The sequence below is a fragment of the Pinus tabuliformis genome, chromosome 8, assembly GCF_031772625.1.
Source record: "Pinus tabuliformis cultivar Carrire ecotype Pingquan chromosome 8, CPIR1, whole genome shotgun sequence".
NCBI classification, from domain to species: Eukaryota; Viridiplantae; Streptophyta; class Pinopsida; order Pinales; family Pinaceae; genus Pinus; species Pinus tabuliformis.
Window position 1 is genome coordinate 1,611,686,814 of NC_142294.1, and position 16,857 is coordinate 1,611,703,670.

Below are 16,857 nucleotides of genomic sequence, written 5' to 3' on the forward strand. Positions count from 1 at the left end.
AATCTTAAAAGAAGAAGGATTTCTAAACAACTACAAGAGAGAAAAGCAGCTAGAATCATCAGTGGAACGAGCAAGAAAAATTATGGATACTGATTGTTGTCCTCATGAGAACATAACCCGTGCTTATTGGGTGAGAAGTCAGACAGATCGAGGTAAAAAATACCTTGTCACCTGGTATCGTAAGGATTTTATAATGTGTGAATGTCCATGTTCTATCAGTGGAAACATTTGCAAGCATGCCATAAAGGTTAATTGGTTGTATTTCCAATCGGATAATTCAAATCCATTGCTTCATCAGCATGCAGAGGATAATATATGCAATGACCCACCTGAGATCAATATAGAGCCTCAAAACCATGATGAAGATGTCGATGCTACTCTTATGGCCACAAATGTTGTTGACGCAGATACCGAGGCACTTCATTTGGCAAGGGAGGAGTTGTTTAGCTATACACATCTCATTTTAGATAATCCTCCTACTACTTTGGCGAAGACAATCCAGTTGACTAATATGCTTAAAAAAATGTTGGATGAAGCCAATAATTTGCACGTTACTGATTTTGACTTCACACCTGGATTGGAATCTCTTGATCCATCTTTGAAGAGGAAGAAGAGTTTCCTTAGCCCCACAAAGAAAAGAAGAAGCAGCAGAAAAAACAATGATTTGGAAATTGATTTAAATGTTGATCCATCAGAATAGAATCATTTGAGTTTCGGTACCTCAATAAGCGAGGACGTCATCGGTCAAAAAATGCCATCTCTATGGTTCCAGGTTAGTTTCATGTGTTGAATAGAGTCATGATTTTAGATTTAAGTATTTAATTATCACTATTCTTTAACATGTGGTATGTTTATTTTTACAGCAATGCAACAATCCCCAACCATGGCGATAACCCAAGACCAAAGGGAGATGCAAGACCATCCAACCTTACTTGCCATGCCAGGTACATTTGACACTCTTTCATTGTGTGTGCACATATACCTTGATGCTCTAGAAAATTTCTTTGCGATAACGTTTGATATTTTTCTAGGTAACTATAGAATAAGTGGAGAAGCATCATCTTCTACCATGATTGATCATCTAGAGAAGGACTTCAACTCTAGTGGGAATCAATGACGTATTCACAAAGAATAGATAAGCTAGGTTATTATGGCATCGTCAGGTGGCCCTTTATCATATGATAAGTATATTTATGTTTTCCCATTGTTATGTTGTTATAAAAATACCTTTTTCATAATCTGTTCATGGACATAATCTGTTCTCTTAAAGTTCATGAAACTTTGTGTTTTGACATGGAATGTTGGGTTGTTTCAGAAGGCTCTAGGTACATTGAGAACATGGGTGCCTGCAAAATTTGAGGAAAGTTTGAGCCTTCATCAGTGCAATATTAAAAATATGGGTGCCTGATGAGCACCTAAGAATGTTTGAGCCCTCATCAATGCAAAAGTAAAAGTTCAATTATATGCCACTACTCTCCTGAAGTTTCATGAAATTTTGAACTTTGACATGGAATGTCGAGTTAATTCACATGACTCTGTAATTGTTCGACAAATTGAATTGTTGGTTCTTTTTATTGCAATGTTTATGTATTTTCTCACGTAATTGGTCTAATACTGCAGACTAAGCTGTAACAATGTTGTATACACACCACAATCTATGAATGAATTAGTGTTTTGGACATCAATCTAAATTGTTCTTCAAATATATTCTCAAATGTTAGATCTGTTATATGATCAAAACAAATCTAATTTTATTTACAGTGTTCATATTTAAGAAAGAAGCTCTTGGGTTCATAGCATCTTGATGTGCAGTTTTCTGAACCTGTTGCTTTTGAACCAAGTCAACCTGAAACGTGCATTCTTATTTATTCTAATGCTTCAATTATGAACTCTGTTACCAATTGCGCAACCAACTTTTCCATGATTTCTAAAAACATGAAGCAAACAAGACACAAATCAAACCCCTTATTTGGAATTTTGAAGCCTGATTTGGTACTTTTGAAGAAGATTACAAACTTGCCCATGCCCAGGTCTGATACCACTTGAAATCTTGGTATTGCATATTCAAGTGTCAATGTTTGATAATTGGGTGCTTGTGTGAATTTATTATCTTTACATCATGGATCTCCATATCATATCTTTGTTTAGATGGACATAATGAATGACTTCTAGAGGCTACTGTTTCTTTTTTCTCCTTGTAAACAAATAAACCCTTACATCCATACCAACCAGTACATTATGCATCCTATCCTTACTCTATAACCTTCAATGCTTACATAAATATAAGTTTGTAGTTTTATAAAGTACACAAATAAAAAATATGTCCATACCAACCAACACATTTGTCTCCTTTACATAAGAAATCATGGTGTTGTCCATGCTTTTGATGCATTCCTCCTGTCATTTGTGCGGTAGATGATCCATCCTCTTGTCAATTAATGACTTGAACAACTAACTTGACACTGCTTCATTGTGCACTATGACATTTTTATCTAACTTCTTCGGAAAATGAGGAACTGATGTATACAAGCACTGTATATGCAGAGTATACAAGCACTGTATACAAGCACTGTATATGCAGAGTTTAGGGCATTAGTGGCTTTATAACTTATGCTACAAACAAATGACAAAAACAATTTTAGGGAAGAAAAATTTGGCTGTAAGTTCTAATAATGAAAAGCAAATACTTTCTATACTATGAAGCTTGATTTGGTACTTTTGAAGAAGATTACAAACTTGCCCATGCCCAGGTCTGATACCACTTGAAAGCTTGGTATTACATATTCAAGTGTCAATGTTTGATAATTGGGTGCTTGTGTGAATTTATTATCTTAACATCATGGATCTGCATATCATATCTTTGTTTAGATGGACATAATGAATCACTTCTAGAGGCTACAGTTTCTTTTTTCTCCTTGTAAACAAATAAACCCTTACATCCATACAAACCAATACATTATGCATCCTGTCCATATTCTATAACCTTCAATTCTTACATAAATACAAGTTTGTAGTTTTATAAAGTACACAAATAAAAAATATGTCCATACCAACCAACACATTTGTCTCCTTTACATAAGAAATCATGGTGTTGTCCATGCTTTCGACGCATTCGTCATGTCATTTATGCTGTAGATGATCCATCCTCTTGTCAATTAATGACTTGAACCACTAACTTGACACTGCTTCATTGTGCACTATGACATTTTTATCTAACTTCTTCGGAAAATGAGGAACTTGATGTATACAAGCATTGTATATGTAGAGTATACAAGCACTGTATATGCAGAGTTTAGGGCATTAGTGGCTTTATAACTTATGCTGCAAAAAAATGACAAAAAACAATTTTAGGGAAGAAAAATTTGGCTGTAAGTTCTAATAATAAAAAACAAATAGTTTCTATTCTATTTTCTTAGTCATATCATATCATAGTCTTGGGGATAAATAAAAGGTATATATGATGCACTCTCACATTCTATATTTTGAATCTGCTCCTTTGGGCACTCATTTTGTAGTTCATGGTTCAAAACCACCTGATGCTTTAAACAAGCAAAATGCTCGAGATTTAATTTGAGTTACTCTTCCTCAAGGGAGAATACTCCTCATGGTAAAAGAAAAAGGTGTTGTGTGACAATAGATAGGTGGCAAAATTTGCGTTGTTTAAAGGATATCTGACAGATTTTCAGCGAACAACTTCATGTCTCAGATTTTATGGAGAAGAATCAGCAACAGTGGAGTATATATCAGATTTCAAGGCATTGGGTCAGCAATCAACCGTGGATCTAATTCAGATTTGAAGCATTCCATTTCATCATTTCCAAATTTCCTATAGCATGCCAGAGATTGTTTTATTTTAGTTTATTGTTAGGATTTCATTCCTTAAACCTAGTAGCTTTATTTCTCTGTGAAGTTGATCATTTTCAATGTAATAGGGGTTGGCTTTCGGGCCAAAGGGAGTAGTCTACCAAAAATCAAAGAAAAGGGTGTTGATTGCTTTGCTAAACAAAATCTAACCCATGTAGCATGCTTACAAAAAATCCTCACTTAATTATATTATATGACTTGTCAAGATCAAATTCAAGGAAGTGAGCCTTCTTACTCATCTTCCTGGCCAATTTGATGCTCTGCAAGGTGATAATATTCTTTCTTATGATTTTGGAAGCTTGCGACTTGAATCATTTTCTTAAAATGTTTGTAATAACCTTGTGGGAGACATTGAGGAGGGTTATAGGCCTCCAGCCTCAAATTTCTTGGCATAGTAACATACTACAATGTTGACATCATCATAGTTTTATATCATCTCATGACACAAATGACTGGGAAATATAGAAAATATATTTTGTTAAATATTGATTGAATCTCATATCAAGGTTATAGTGTCTAAGTCACCTTTACGAAATTGTTGAAGTGATTTGCCTCTCCATCGACAAACTCTGGTTGATCAAAGACATCTTCACATATTTTAGAAACCTAAATGTGAGAACTAGATTGAGATTAAATGAATATGTTCAATTATGGGTACAATTTCACCCATTGCTTATATACTTGTTTTAGTCCCTTTTAGCATTCAGTGAGTGAATTAGTGATCTAAGGTACCTTTTCTTTTCTTTTCTACTTTTCCTTATGGACCATCATTGATCTCTTTTATATTTGCCTATGAATGGTTTGACATTGGTAATTCAACTATATGAATGAGTTATAGCTCATATTTAGCATGGCTCTTATTGATTTTGTTTGTATATCATTTAGTTGTGGCACGATAATAGAATACGGTTATTTGCTTTTCTAAAGCATTAAACAAAGAGAGTGATTCGGTCACAAAATGAGAAATTTTGAATAATAATTCTATCGCTGCATCCATTTTCTATGGCTTCATTTCAAGCTTAAAAAGTGTATGTTGTAAATTTGTAACTTCCTTTTGTATCTATACACTACATCTCTGGAAGGGCAGGAATGGAAGTGAACAGATTCTTGAAATCTGTAAATGAATCTTCAGAGGAACAAACAATGTTGTAGTGGGTAATAGATTGTCAAAGGATTTGATAAAGTCTGCGGATGAATCAACGATGTCTTGGAATGTATTAAGTGAAAAGCAAAGGTATGTGAGCCAGAGGGGAGTAGTCTACCAAAAATCAAAGAAAAGGGTGTTGATTGCTTTGCTAAACAAAATCTAACCCATGTAGCATGCTTACAATAAATCCTCACTTAATTATATTATATGACTTGTCAAGATCAAATTCAAGGAAGTGAGCCTTCTTACTCATCTCCCTGGCCAATTTGATGCTCTGCAAGGTGATAATATTCTTTCTTATCATTTTGGAAGCTTGCGACTTGAATCATTTTCTTAAAATGTTTGTAATAACCTTGTGGCAGACATTGAGGAGGGTTATAGGCCTCCAACCTCAAATTTCTTTCCATAGTAACATACTACAATGTTGACATCATCATAGTTTTTTATCATCTCATGACACAAATGATTGGAAAATATAGAAAATATATTTTGTTAAATATTGATTGAATCTCATATCAAGGTTATAGTGTCTAAGTCACCTTTATGAAATTGTTGAAGTGATTTGCCTCTCCATCAACAAACTCTGGTTGATCAAAGACATGTTCACATATTTTAGAAACCTAAATGTGAGAACTAGATTGAGATTAAATGAAGATGTTCAATTCTGTGTACAGTTTCACCCATTGCTTATATACTTGTTTTAGTCCCTTTTAGCATTCAGTGAGTGAATTAGTGATCTAAGGTACCTTTTCTTTTCTTTTATACTTTGCCTTATGGACCAGCATTGATCTCTTTTATATTTGCCTATGAATGGCTTGACATTGGTAATTCAACTATATGAATGAGTTATAGCTCATATTTAGCATGGCTCTTATTGATTTTGTCTGTATATCATTTAGTTGTGGCACGGTAATAGAATACGGTTATTTGCTTTTCTAAAGCATTAAACAAAGAGAGTGATTTGGTCAGAAAATGAGAAATTTTGAATAATAATTCTAACGCTGCATCCATTTTCTATGGCTTCATTTCAAGCTTAAAAAGTGTATGTTGTAAATTTGTAACTTCCTTTTGTATCTATACACTACATCTCTGGAAGGGCAGGAATGGAAGTGAACAGATGCTTGAAATCTGCAAATGAATCTTCAGAGGAACAAATAGTGTTGTAGTGGGTAATAGACTGTCAAAGGATTTGATAAAGTCTGCGGATGAACCAACGGTGTTTTGGAATGTATTAAGTGAAAAGCAAAGGTATGTGAGCCAGAGGGGAGTAGTCTACCAAAAATCAAAGAAAAGGGTGTTGATTGCTTTGCTAAACAAAATCTAACCCATGTAGCATGCTTACAATAAATCCTCACTTAATTATATTATATGACTTGTCAAGATCAAATTCAAGGAAGTGAGCCTTCTTACTCATCTCCCTGGCCAATTTGATGCTCTGCAAGGTGATAATATTCTTTCTTATCATTTTGGAAGCTTGCGACTTGAATCATTTTCTTAAAATGTTTGTAATAACCTTGTGGGAGACATTGAGGAGGTTTATAGGCCTCCAGCCTCAAATTTCTTAGCATAGTAACATACTACAATGTTGACATCATCATAGTTTTATATCATCTCATGACACAAATGATTGGGAAATATAGAAAATATATTTTGTTAAATATTGATTGAATCTCATATCAAGGTTATAGTGTCTAAGTCACCTTTATGAAATTGTTGAAGTGATTTGCCTCTCCATCAACAAACTCTGGTTGATCAAAGACATGTTCACATATTTTAGAAACCTAAATGTGAGAACTAGATTGAGATTAAATGAAGATGTTCAATTCTGTGTACAGTTTCACCCATTGCTTATATACTTGTTTTAGTCCCTTTTAGCATTCAGTGAGTGAATTAGTGATCTAAGGTACCTTTTCTTTTCTTTTCTACTTTTCCTTATGGACCAGCATTGATCTCTTTTATATTTGCCTATGAATGGCTTGACATTGGTAATTCAACTATATGAATGAGTTATAGCTCATATTTAGCATGGCTCTTATTGATTTTGTCTGTATATCATTTAGTTGTGGCACGGTAATAGAATACGGTTATTTGCTTTTCTAAAGCATTAAACAAAGAGACTGATTTGGTCACAAAATGAGAAATTTTGAATAATAATTCTAACGGTGCATCGATTTTCTATGGCTTCATTTCAAGCTTAAAAAGTGTATGTTGTAAATTTGTAACTTCCTTTTGTATCTATACACTACATCTCTGGAAGGGCAGGAATGGAAGTGAATAGATTCTTGAAATCTGCAAATGAATCTTCAGAGGAACAAACAGTGTTGTAGTGGGTAATAGACTGTCAAAGGATTTGATAAAGTCTGCGGATGAACCAACGGTGTTTTGGAATGTATTAAGTGAAAAGCAAAGGTATGTGAGCCAGAGGGGAACCGTCGAAAGCTAGACACACAAACTAGTGGCGCCTCTATGTATTTTGAATCTGCTCCTTTGGGCACTCATTTTGTAGTTCATGTTTCAAAACCACCTGATGCTTTAAACAAGCAAAATGCTCGAGATTTAATTTGAGTTACTCTTCCTCAAGGGAGAATACTCCTCCTGGTAAAAGAAAAAGGTGTTGTGTGACAACATATAGGTGGCAAAATTTGCGTTGTTTAAAGGATATCTATCATATTTTCAGGGAACAGCTTCGTGTCTCAGATTTTATGGAGAAGAATCAACAACTGTGGAGTATATATCAGATTTCAAGGCATTGGGTCAACAATCAAATGTGGATCTAATTCAGATTTGAAGCATTCCATTTCATCATTTCCAGATTTCCTGTAACATGCCAGAGATTGTTTTATTTTAGTTTATTGTTAGGATTTCATTCCTTAAAGCTAGTAGCTTTATTTCTCTGTAAATTTGATCATTTTCAATGTAATAGGGGTTGGCTTTCAGGCCAAAGGGAGTAGTCTACCAAAAATCAAAGAAAAAGGTGTTGATTTCTTTGCTAAACAAAATCTAACCCATGTAACATGCTTACAATAAATCCTCACTTAATTATAGTACACATTTTCAGGTTAAGTTTGTGTTATGTACTATCGATAATTGTCATATTTGTGCCTCTAGAAACATGTTAGTCTCGTTAACTGAGTTTCTTTGAATAAACAACTGTTAGTTTATTTTATCAGTTTACATGGAATGTTAAATTAAACAAAGCCATAGTAGCTTTAAACATGTGCATTTTTCATTATTCATATACATTCTTGGAAAACACCACTTTGAAATCAATCTTTGTTTGTGTTAGATATGGATAATGACCTAGATGAAGCAATTCCCTTAATGACCTAGATGAAGCATATCTATGCCCTCTTAATTTTGACGTCCTGGAATCTAGCTATATCTGAGCTCAGATAAATTTATTAGTCGTACAAGAAGACTTCACTAATAAATCTAGGGACTTCAAGTTCTGATGTGTAGTGATTTCACATCTGCTTAATAGGGAACTATTTCAACAGCGCTTTGAAGTTTACAGAGATTTGGTGTCTTTATCAATCAATAATACTTGATAGCCCAATTGGGTTTGATACATGTATGCTTTATGATTATTATTGCCAGGTCTGAAGGCTTAAGTTATGAAATCATTCATTTTAACTGTCATCTGAGTTGGAATCTAAACATGAGTGGAGAGGTTCACTACCCTACTCAGATTTTGTGGCAATTCCTGTTACTTTATGCTCATCCTTCAATATTACCTATTCTGAAGATGAGCTACTTTCACACATATATTATAGCTGTTATCAATCAAATTGTGCACCCTGTTTAAGTTAAGACAAGACAATCAGTTAATCACTTTGAAGTTTGGAGATATCAGAAAATGTGATTTCTATAAAACACTCACAACAATAAATAGGATACCCTTCATGGGGTTCATATTAAAAATTGCATCCTGAAAATTTCACTTAGCATCTTCAGTCAAGTTAATAGATCATGTCAACCACATAAAAACAGGCTGGCCAGTAATCCCTTGATAATCCGTGAAGGTCTAAAGGTTCTAAGTCCATCAGATTGTAATTACATTAAAGCATTTAGCCATTATCTATGAAAAGGCTAATGGGGTTGTGGTTCAGCGGTGAAGAATGTGGCATGCCAGACCACACACCAAGGTTCAACGGCAAAGACAGCGACATGTCACAATGACTTTTTGGATGTGCTAACGTGAATCTTGATACTTTGAAGATTCAAGAACTATTGAGTCAAGAACTAATTTTTATTCTTGTGCAAAGCCATTAAGTACCATGTGGATCAACTAAAATAGGAGTAAATGACGAGTTAATGGCAAATAAGGGCATTGGTTGCATCTCATTTTTTAGAATCACTAGAGGTAAGTACGTAATTGACTAGATGAGGGCTAGTTGCTAGCAGCAATGCCATAGGTAGTGTTCATCCACGACCTTCTAGTAGCCAGCAAGCAGAATGCCAGTTATCGACAACATTGGTTGCCTTAGCCTCATTAGCTGCTAGAAGTACTGGTTGCCTTAGCCTCGATAACTGGCATTCTCATAGTTCATTGCAGCCTTGGATATATTCTGTGAGCTGATGTGATGTTCTTGTTATAGTTCACTGCAGCCTATTCTGTGAGCTGATGTGATGTTCTTGTTATAGTTCACTGCAACCTTAGATATATTCTGTGAGCTGATGTGATGTTTTGTCTGCGGCTACAGCTTAGATTTGGTTGTCACTTAGTTATAACGATTCAAAGCTCATCATCTCAGTTCATTGCAGCCTTGGATATATCCTGTGAGCTGATCTGATGTTTCGTTTGTCACAATGATTCAAAACTCAATTATTATTTCTAGTTTTAATTTTCCCGCTGTCAGTTCTGTATATGAGCCCTTAAAAAAACCCATAGAAGCATTTGATTTTACAACAAAATGGAATATTTCCCAGTACATATATGTTTACATTCCTGAATCTGAAAATCATCTACATTCCTGAATTTGAAAATCATCTAGGGTTCCGTTAACCTGAAAATAATCTAAGAGAATAGATTTATTTTTGTAAAAACCTCCCAATTTTTAAATCGCACATTTCTTTTTTAACAAAAGCCACACAATTATTGGGGTTTTTCAAGAAAACCGAAGCAGGATTGAAACACCCTTTGAGGATTCGTGGTATAATATCAGCAATCAACACATGTTCTGATTTTTATTTTAGATTTACCCATAATACACCAATGAAACACTGACACTTCGCACTTCATTCAAAATGAGACATTGACAACATAACATATAAAAAATCATACAGCCCCCAAATATCTCATATTCGGGCCCTGGTCTAAAGCCAGCGGGCAACTTAACATCGATAGAGAATAAGTCATCGGTTCTTTGTCCCTAGGCCTACCTATTGTAGCAGAGCAATCTCTAAAAGTAATTTAACAATGGGCCAGAATTCGGTCCTAGCCCAAAATTAAGTTAAACCCCAGCCCATAGAAATCCACAAAAGAATGGTAAGCCAAAACATATTTCTTGCTAGATAACACAATAATTACAATTTATAAAACGCATCCGGAGACAAACAGAAACACGAACCCTATTTTTATTTACATCAAATATGCTTTGAGATAATCGATCGAAGCAGAAGTGACGGCAGCGGTGAATTCTGCAAAGCTTATTCTTCCATCCCCATCCGTATCAGCCTTAGCAATCATCTCAGTGAGCTCTCGGAAAGACAGGGCATGGCCCATCTTGGCCATGGACCGCGCGAGCTCCGCCGCCGTAATGTAGCCATTACCGTCCCTGTCAAAGGAGCAGAACAGCTCCATCCATTGCTCTTGGTTATTCGAGACCTCTGCCGTTACACCGGGGGCGATCAGGCTCACCAGTTCCGGGAACTCTATCAGCCCATTGTTGTTTGTATCCACGCGCTTGATTAGGGCATCTATCTGTTCGCCGCTGGGCTTCAGTCCTCAGAAAGCCCCCCAGCTCTAATTGCGTCAGGCTTCCATCTGAGTCAAGATCGAACCTCGCAAAGATCTCCTTTAGCTCCTCTATTTGCTCCTCTGAGAGGCTCTTCTCGCAGCCCATGGGGATTTGGCCTCCGAAAATCTGCGGTTCCCCGACCTTTCTAATGATAAAACAGAGAACTCCAGCACCAGCGACAATCTTAGCAACTGTGTTGTATCAGCGCGTCCGTTCCTTCCCGCAACAGTCCATAACGCAATGCGAATTATCTGTGTCGATTGAAAATTATGCATTGCAGCGCGTAGGCGACAATTCGAATTGGAATTGGAATAAGGAGCTCCCCGGAACAATGCACCGCGGCTACAATAGCTCGTCCCCGATCAGAGTAGTCTGTCAGGGGATGTCAGGCCCCATTCCCTGCGATCCGAATCCGATTTTTTGTCAGGCCCTGGCAGGGAATGTCAAGATTGCCAGGGGAGGGTGGAGGAGAAGCGGAGAAGGAGGGTGGTGGAGCTAGGGGAGGGTGGCCAAGGGCGGAGACATTCCCGGTGGCCGAAGCCGAACGATTTTTCGGCCGGTGACGGAAAACGGGCCATTCTACCGCCTAGGTAGACTACTCCATTGTCTTAGTGTCTGCAATGGTAACAAAAGATCTTTCTCTTTGAGTTGTCCACCAAAATTTCCATACATTTGTATTACCATGTAAATTTACAAAATCGTTTGAATACCAAGGGGCCTTCTCCATCAAATTATGGGCATGTTCAGAATATGAAAACAACACATTTTTCAATGATTTATCTAAGTGAAATACCCAAAAAAATTTCCTGTGAAAGTTCTTCCATATTTTTTTTCCTTTTTTCTTTCCTTCCTCAGAAAAAATTCTATATGGAGGATGGCTTTATTTTTACAATAATGTGTGGATATGGTTGTGAAGAAGCGTGTGAGCCTAATAGTGTATTAAACTAGCCAAGAGCTAAATTTGGAAGGAATTAAAATGAAAATTAAAACTAGCAAATTGTAGCATACAAATTAAATATAACTCATTTAGACATTGTCAATATAATATTGTCGTCACAGTTGAAAATTTGGCTCCATTTTGGAACACTCAAAACAACTCCCAAGCTGAATATTATGCAAAATTTTAATATTTATTTCTATGGACTACTAAACATTCCAATTTGACCACAATTTTTTCATTTCTTCAAAAGGTGTTTAATACATTCTATCAAAATGTTTTATATTTTAAAGCATTATTTTATTTTCCATATATATATTTTATTTTTCTGCTTCACTACTTTCTTTTCTTTTCTGCATTTCAAGTCTGCCATACCAACTATATTGTGTGGAATTTGTGACCTTTGTGTCCACTTTATCCTGAGATTTGCCTGGTATTTCAATTGTTCATTCAATCTCTTTCTACCCACCAAAGCCTCAATTTTGATCTACAACATTAATTGGATACACTTTATTTTTTTAAATCATTTACCATGGTTCTCTATTTTTATACCATTTTTCTCTTCTCTCTTTTTTGCTGATGTCACTTGATTCATCCATGGTAGCTAGCTCTTCATCTCTTTCACCTTTCTCCTTTTTATGTTTATGTTGGTTCAACTGCAGAAAATATCCAAAAACAAGCTTTATTCATTTCCAACAAAGTTCAAATATTAATATGTGCATGGAGCCAACTTATTCAGGTGATGTGATGGATGCTAGCATGACCTTATATTCAAGCGGAAATTACCTGATATTGGCGCAACCTTTCTTTTTTTTCAAACGAAGAAAATCTTATTACATGTCACCGCCTACTCTTTTCTTTCTTAGCATTCTACCTATCAAATTAATGATTATTTTAATTTCATTTCTCTTCCGAGCTCTGTTTTTACTACAGGTAAACAACACTCTTCAACATATTTTTACACATGAATTAATTTAAACTAGGTGCATTGCACTTTTAATTATTTCATGAGTCAAATTGACCAATTGCTAGCATTATCGTTGGTCAACTTTCATTTATTGGACGTTTTTTAAAATAATTTATTTTCGAAATTAATAGTTGTCTTTTTAAGTTTACCCATTGTCATCATTAATTTTTTTGGGTCAACTTTACTTATATTAGAAGTTTTTTACAAAATAAGTTGTTGCTTGAAATCCATAGTTCTTGTTTTCTTAAAAGAATTTCAATTAAATATTAAAGATGATATCCATTGTAAGTATTATTTAATTTAGTTGTGAATTATTAAAGATGATATACATTGTAAGTATTAATTAATTTAGTTGTGAATTATTGTTTTCCAATTAGTCATTGTTATCTCCCAAGGATGTTTTATTGGGTATTTTTAATTTATTGCATACATGAAAGAGTTGTTTCAACTCTGTGTTACAATTTTTGTCTTTTTCAAATTATATTTTGTTCTTCATATAAGTTATTTCTCATTTTGTAATTACAAGTTTTTAAAAATATTTAATTTCTTTAAAATGTAAATCTTATACTTTGGATGAGTGAGACCAATTATTTCAAGGTTGCATTTGTAAGTCTTAATTCTATTTGGTTTACATAGAAAGAAACATAAGTAAATTATATTAATGTTCATGGGTGGCAACAAAGATTTCAATGTGATGCAACTATATAAGTGTTTTAGCCAAAAAAGAGAGTGAGACAAATTATCTTTCATGTTTTTTTCTGAGAGTATTAGAGTTATATCACTATCACCATTTCATAATAGTTTTGAACAAATATGAGCCCTTACCTTTAAGCTCTTCGCCTTTTACAGATATTAGATATTCTAAATCATGGACCTTTTCAAGTAACCTTCCCATATATCCTATGTAATAAATAACATCCATTACCCCACTTATTACATTGCCTTTATCACCTACTTATTGACAAATTTCCTGCCCTTTTCTACTTTTATGATATCTTACCCTCTGGCATCTCAATTCATCCATTGGGCTCCAAATTTACTAATTTCATATAATTTTCCTTGTAGGTTTTTTGTTTGTCATTTTTTTTGTCTTTCCTAATTTGCATTTTTCTTTTTCACTAGTGTCTTAAAACTTTGGACTTGGAATTAAGGGTCTACTTGAACTTGGACTAATATAATTTCAGTGACTTAGTTTAATAAAAAATACATACAATACATTTTCTTCATTGAAATTTGAATATTTTAAATATTCAAAACCATGTTTCCAAAAAATATTGAAAGTTTGAAGGAAGGAATTATGAATAAATGAGCAAGAACATTTAACTGACAAACATAAATGACAAGCAATGTTTTGCCATTACTTATATTGGGATCCTCCTCACCAGTATCACCTTTTTCGTCTTTCCTATCCTTTTCCTCTACATTGACCCTTTAGGGACATCGGTTAATGTTGGCATTATGATACATATGTTGTACATGATGGCAACCCACTCATCTCAGATAATAAATTATAATGTAGAGAAAAGTTCATGCACTTATATGCAGAGAAAAGTTTATTTCATGTAGAGAAAAGTTCACGCACTTATATGCAGAGAAAAGTTTATTTCATGTAGAGAAAAGTTTATTTCATGTAGAGAAAAGTTCATGCACTTTTATGCAGAGAAAAGTTTATTTCATGTAGAGAAAAAGTTCACGCACTTTCATGCAAGGAAAAGCGCGTATATGTTGGAGAACTTACCTTTGGTCCATGGTAGTTAGTCCTTGGTATTTGAACCTATGGTTTTGGACCATGGTACCTCGTCAGAAGTGTTGATCCCAAGTATTGGGTTCGTGGCTGTTGGTATCATCCCAAGACCCCTTTTTCCTCCCCAAAAACATATCATTTGTCCATTCCTTTTCATCATATATCCCTTAGAATCCTTGAAAATTGATTATTAATAGTCTTATAGTTATTAAATTGTATAGAAATTGATTTAGGGATTTTATGTTGAAGAATTAGAAGTTTTTGATGAAATGGTTACAGGAAGTTCCAACATCCTGTAATAAGCTTATCGTTTGACATGTGGCGCAACAGTTGAGCTAGAACGAAAGGCATGGATGAAAAGCAGAATGTCCAAGCATGGACAAACACCTATCTCCCAGCCGAATCGATCCTCCTATATGCGCGGTCAACTCAGGTCAAAGCATGGCACACTGGCAGACAAAAGCAGCAAGAGCAGCTCGTTCTATTTTTATTTAGTTTTTGTTCTTTTTGAAAACACTTAGGATAGAAACATTTTGAAAAAGCTTGATGTAATAAAAGCGGCAACAGCCGAATGTACATTCATTGTCGAAATGACATGGCTGTGGATATACATATGTAAATACAGTCCGGTTAATGGTTAATGTTTAATCGTTGAATAGTTCCAGAACAGAGTTTTTAAGTTTAATATTAAGACCTATTCACAGTTACGACTTGTGTGTCTCGTGCATTGATTTGGTAGCCGATCGATTATAAGCTAGTGTACCCCTGGAACGCGGACGGGCCCTGCGTTCAATCGGTACACTGTCCATTTATTTCATTTGCATTTCGGTTATCGTATGGTTGCACAGTGGTATTGATTCAATTTCGATTTCAATAGGTTTTGTATGGTTTGCATAACAGTTACAATTACTTGGGTTTCGATTTCCATAGCTTTTGATTTCCATTGAATGTATATGGTTTGCGCTTATGGTTGGTTTGCGTTTATGGTTATGTTGAACAATCATCACTGAGATCTGGAAGTGCATCCTGTAAGGGATTCGATCCCTGTGTGTCTTTTAAAAGCACCATCATAAACTCTGTTTTTGTTTCACAATTCATTTATGATCTCTATATAGTTTGATATAGTGTAAATATCATTGAATGCTGTGTGTCTATTGAGCAAGGGTTTTCTGGGTAATATCTTTGTAAGGAGATTAAGATCGTTGTTACAGTCATACACAGTGCTTAGGTTCAATGTTTAATTTGGTAAATACATCTAATGACAAGCATTGTAATCAGGTATATTAGTAGGATAATCTGAGTGTTTGAATGATAGGTGACATATCCCAGCCTTCCGTAAAGAAGCCTTGTGACCTACATCATAATCACTTAGCCAACAATCCTTTATGTCTATATACTTTAGACGCATGCCTCTAAGCTTACGCACCCTGGTCGATATTAAATATAGTCTAGCCTAGTACCCTAGCTAGAACACTACATTTTGGCGCCGTTGCCGGGGAGGCGTACTTAAAGGATTCAAACAAAAAGAAAAAAAAATTTCAATACACAAAAATAAACAAAAACATAGTTAGAAATCATGTTCATTTATGCCTAGACTTAGAGACAATCAAGGGAGATTTGTAAAAACCCCCCACCATCTAAAAACTAACCCATCATCATCAGGAGCAGACTCTCTAGGGAATACAACACCAGCTGAGGAGGATATCCAAACATTGGAAGAAAGATTTTATTCAGGACAACAACTTACTCTTGCTGAAAGGGAAACTCTATTTGCACATAAATCACAGCAGAAGCCCTTTCCTAGATCTTCCACACAAGGAAAAAGTAGTACAGTTACCGAACAATCTTCTTTTCTCCTTTTTCCAATTAGAATGGCTGAGGAAGGATCTGGATTAGTACCCCACCAAGAGGAGGAGTCAACTTTTAAATTCCCTATACAAGAACCACAGGAGGATGAGGAGATCAAAATGAAAAATATACCCCCATTCGTGCTACCCAATTTCTATGGTATGGCTTCAGAGGATCCAGACTCGTTCTTGTTCGAGTTTGGCATTGTATGTCGAACTTATGGCTATACAGATGATGCTCATAGACTTAGATTGTTCCCATCCACATTAAAGGCATCAGCCTTAAAATGGTTTATGGGGCTAGGTGAGCATGCCATAGTTGATTGGGATGGCATGAGGAGGATATTTCTAAGGAAATATCAGCCTTATTGCAGATCCAAAGACTCTAAAG

The 16,857-nt window shown here is 35.2% G+C and overlaps 1 pseudogene; it reads right to left on the bottom strand.

The window, feature by feature from the left end:
- Window positions 1-10,592: 10,592 nt before the first annotated feature.
- Window positions 10,593-11,233, bottom strand: LOC149242218 (putative calcium-binding protein CML16; annotated as a pseudogene).
- Window positions 11,234-16,857: the final 5,624 nt, after the last annotated feature.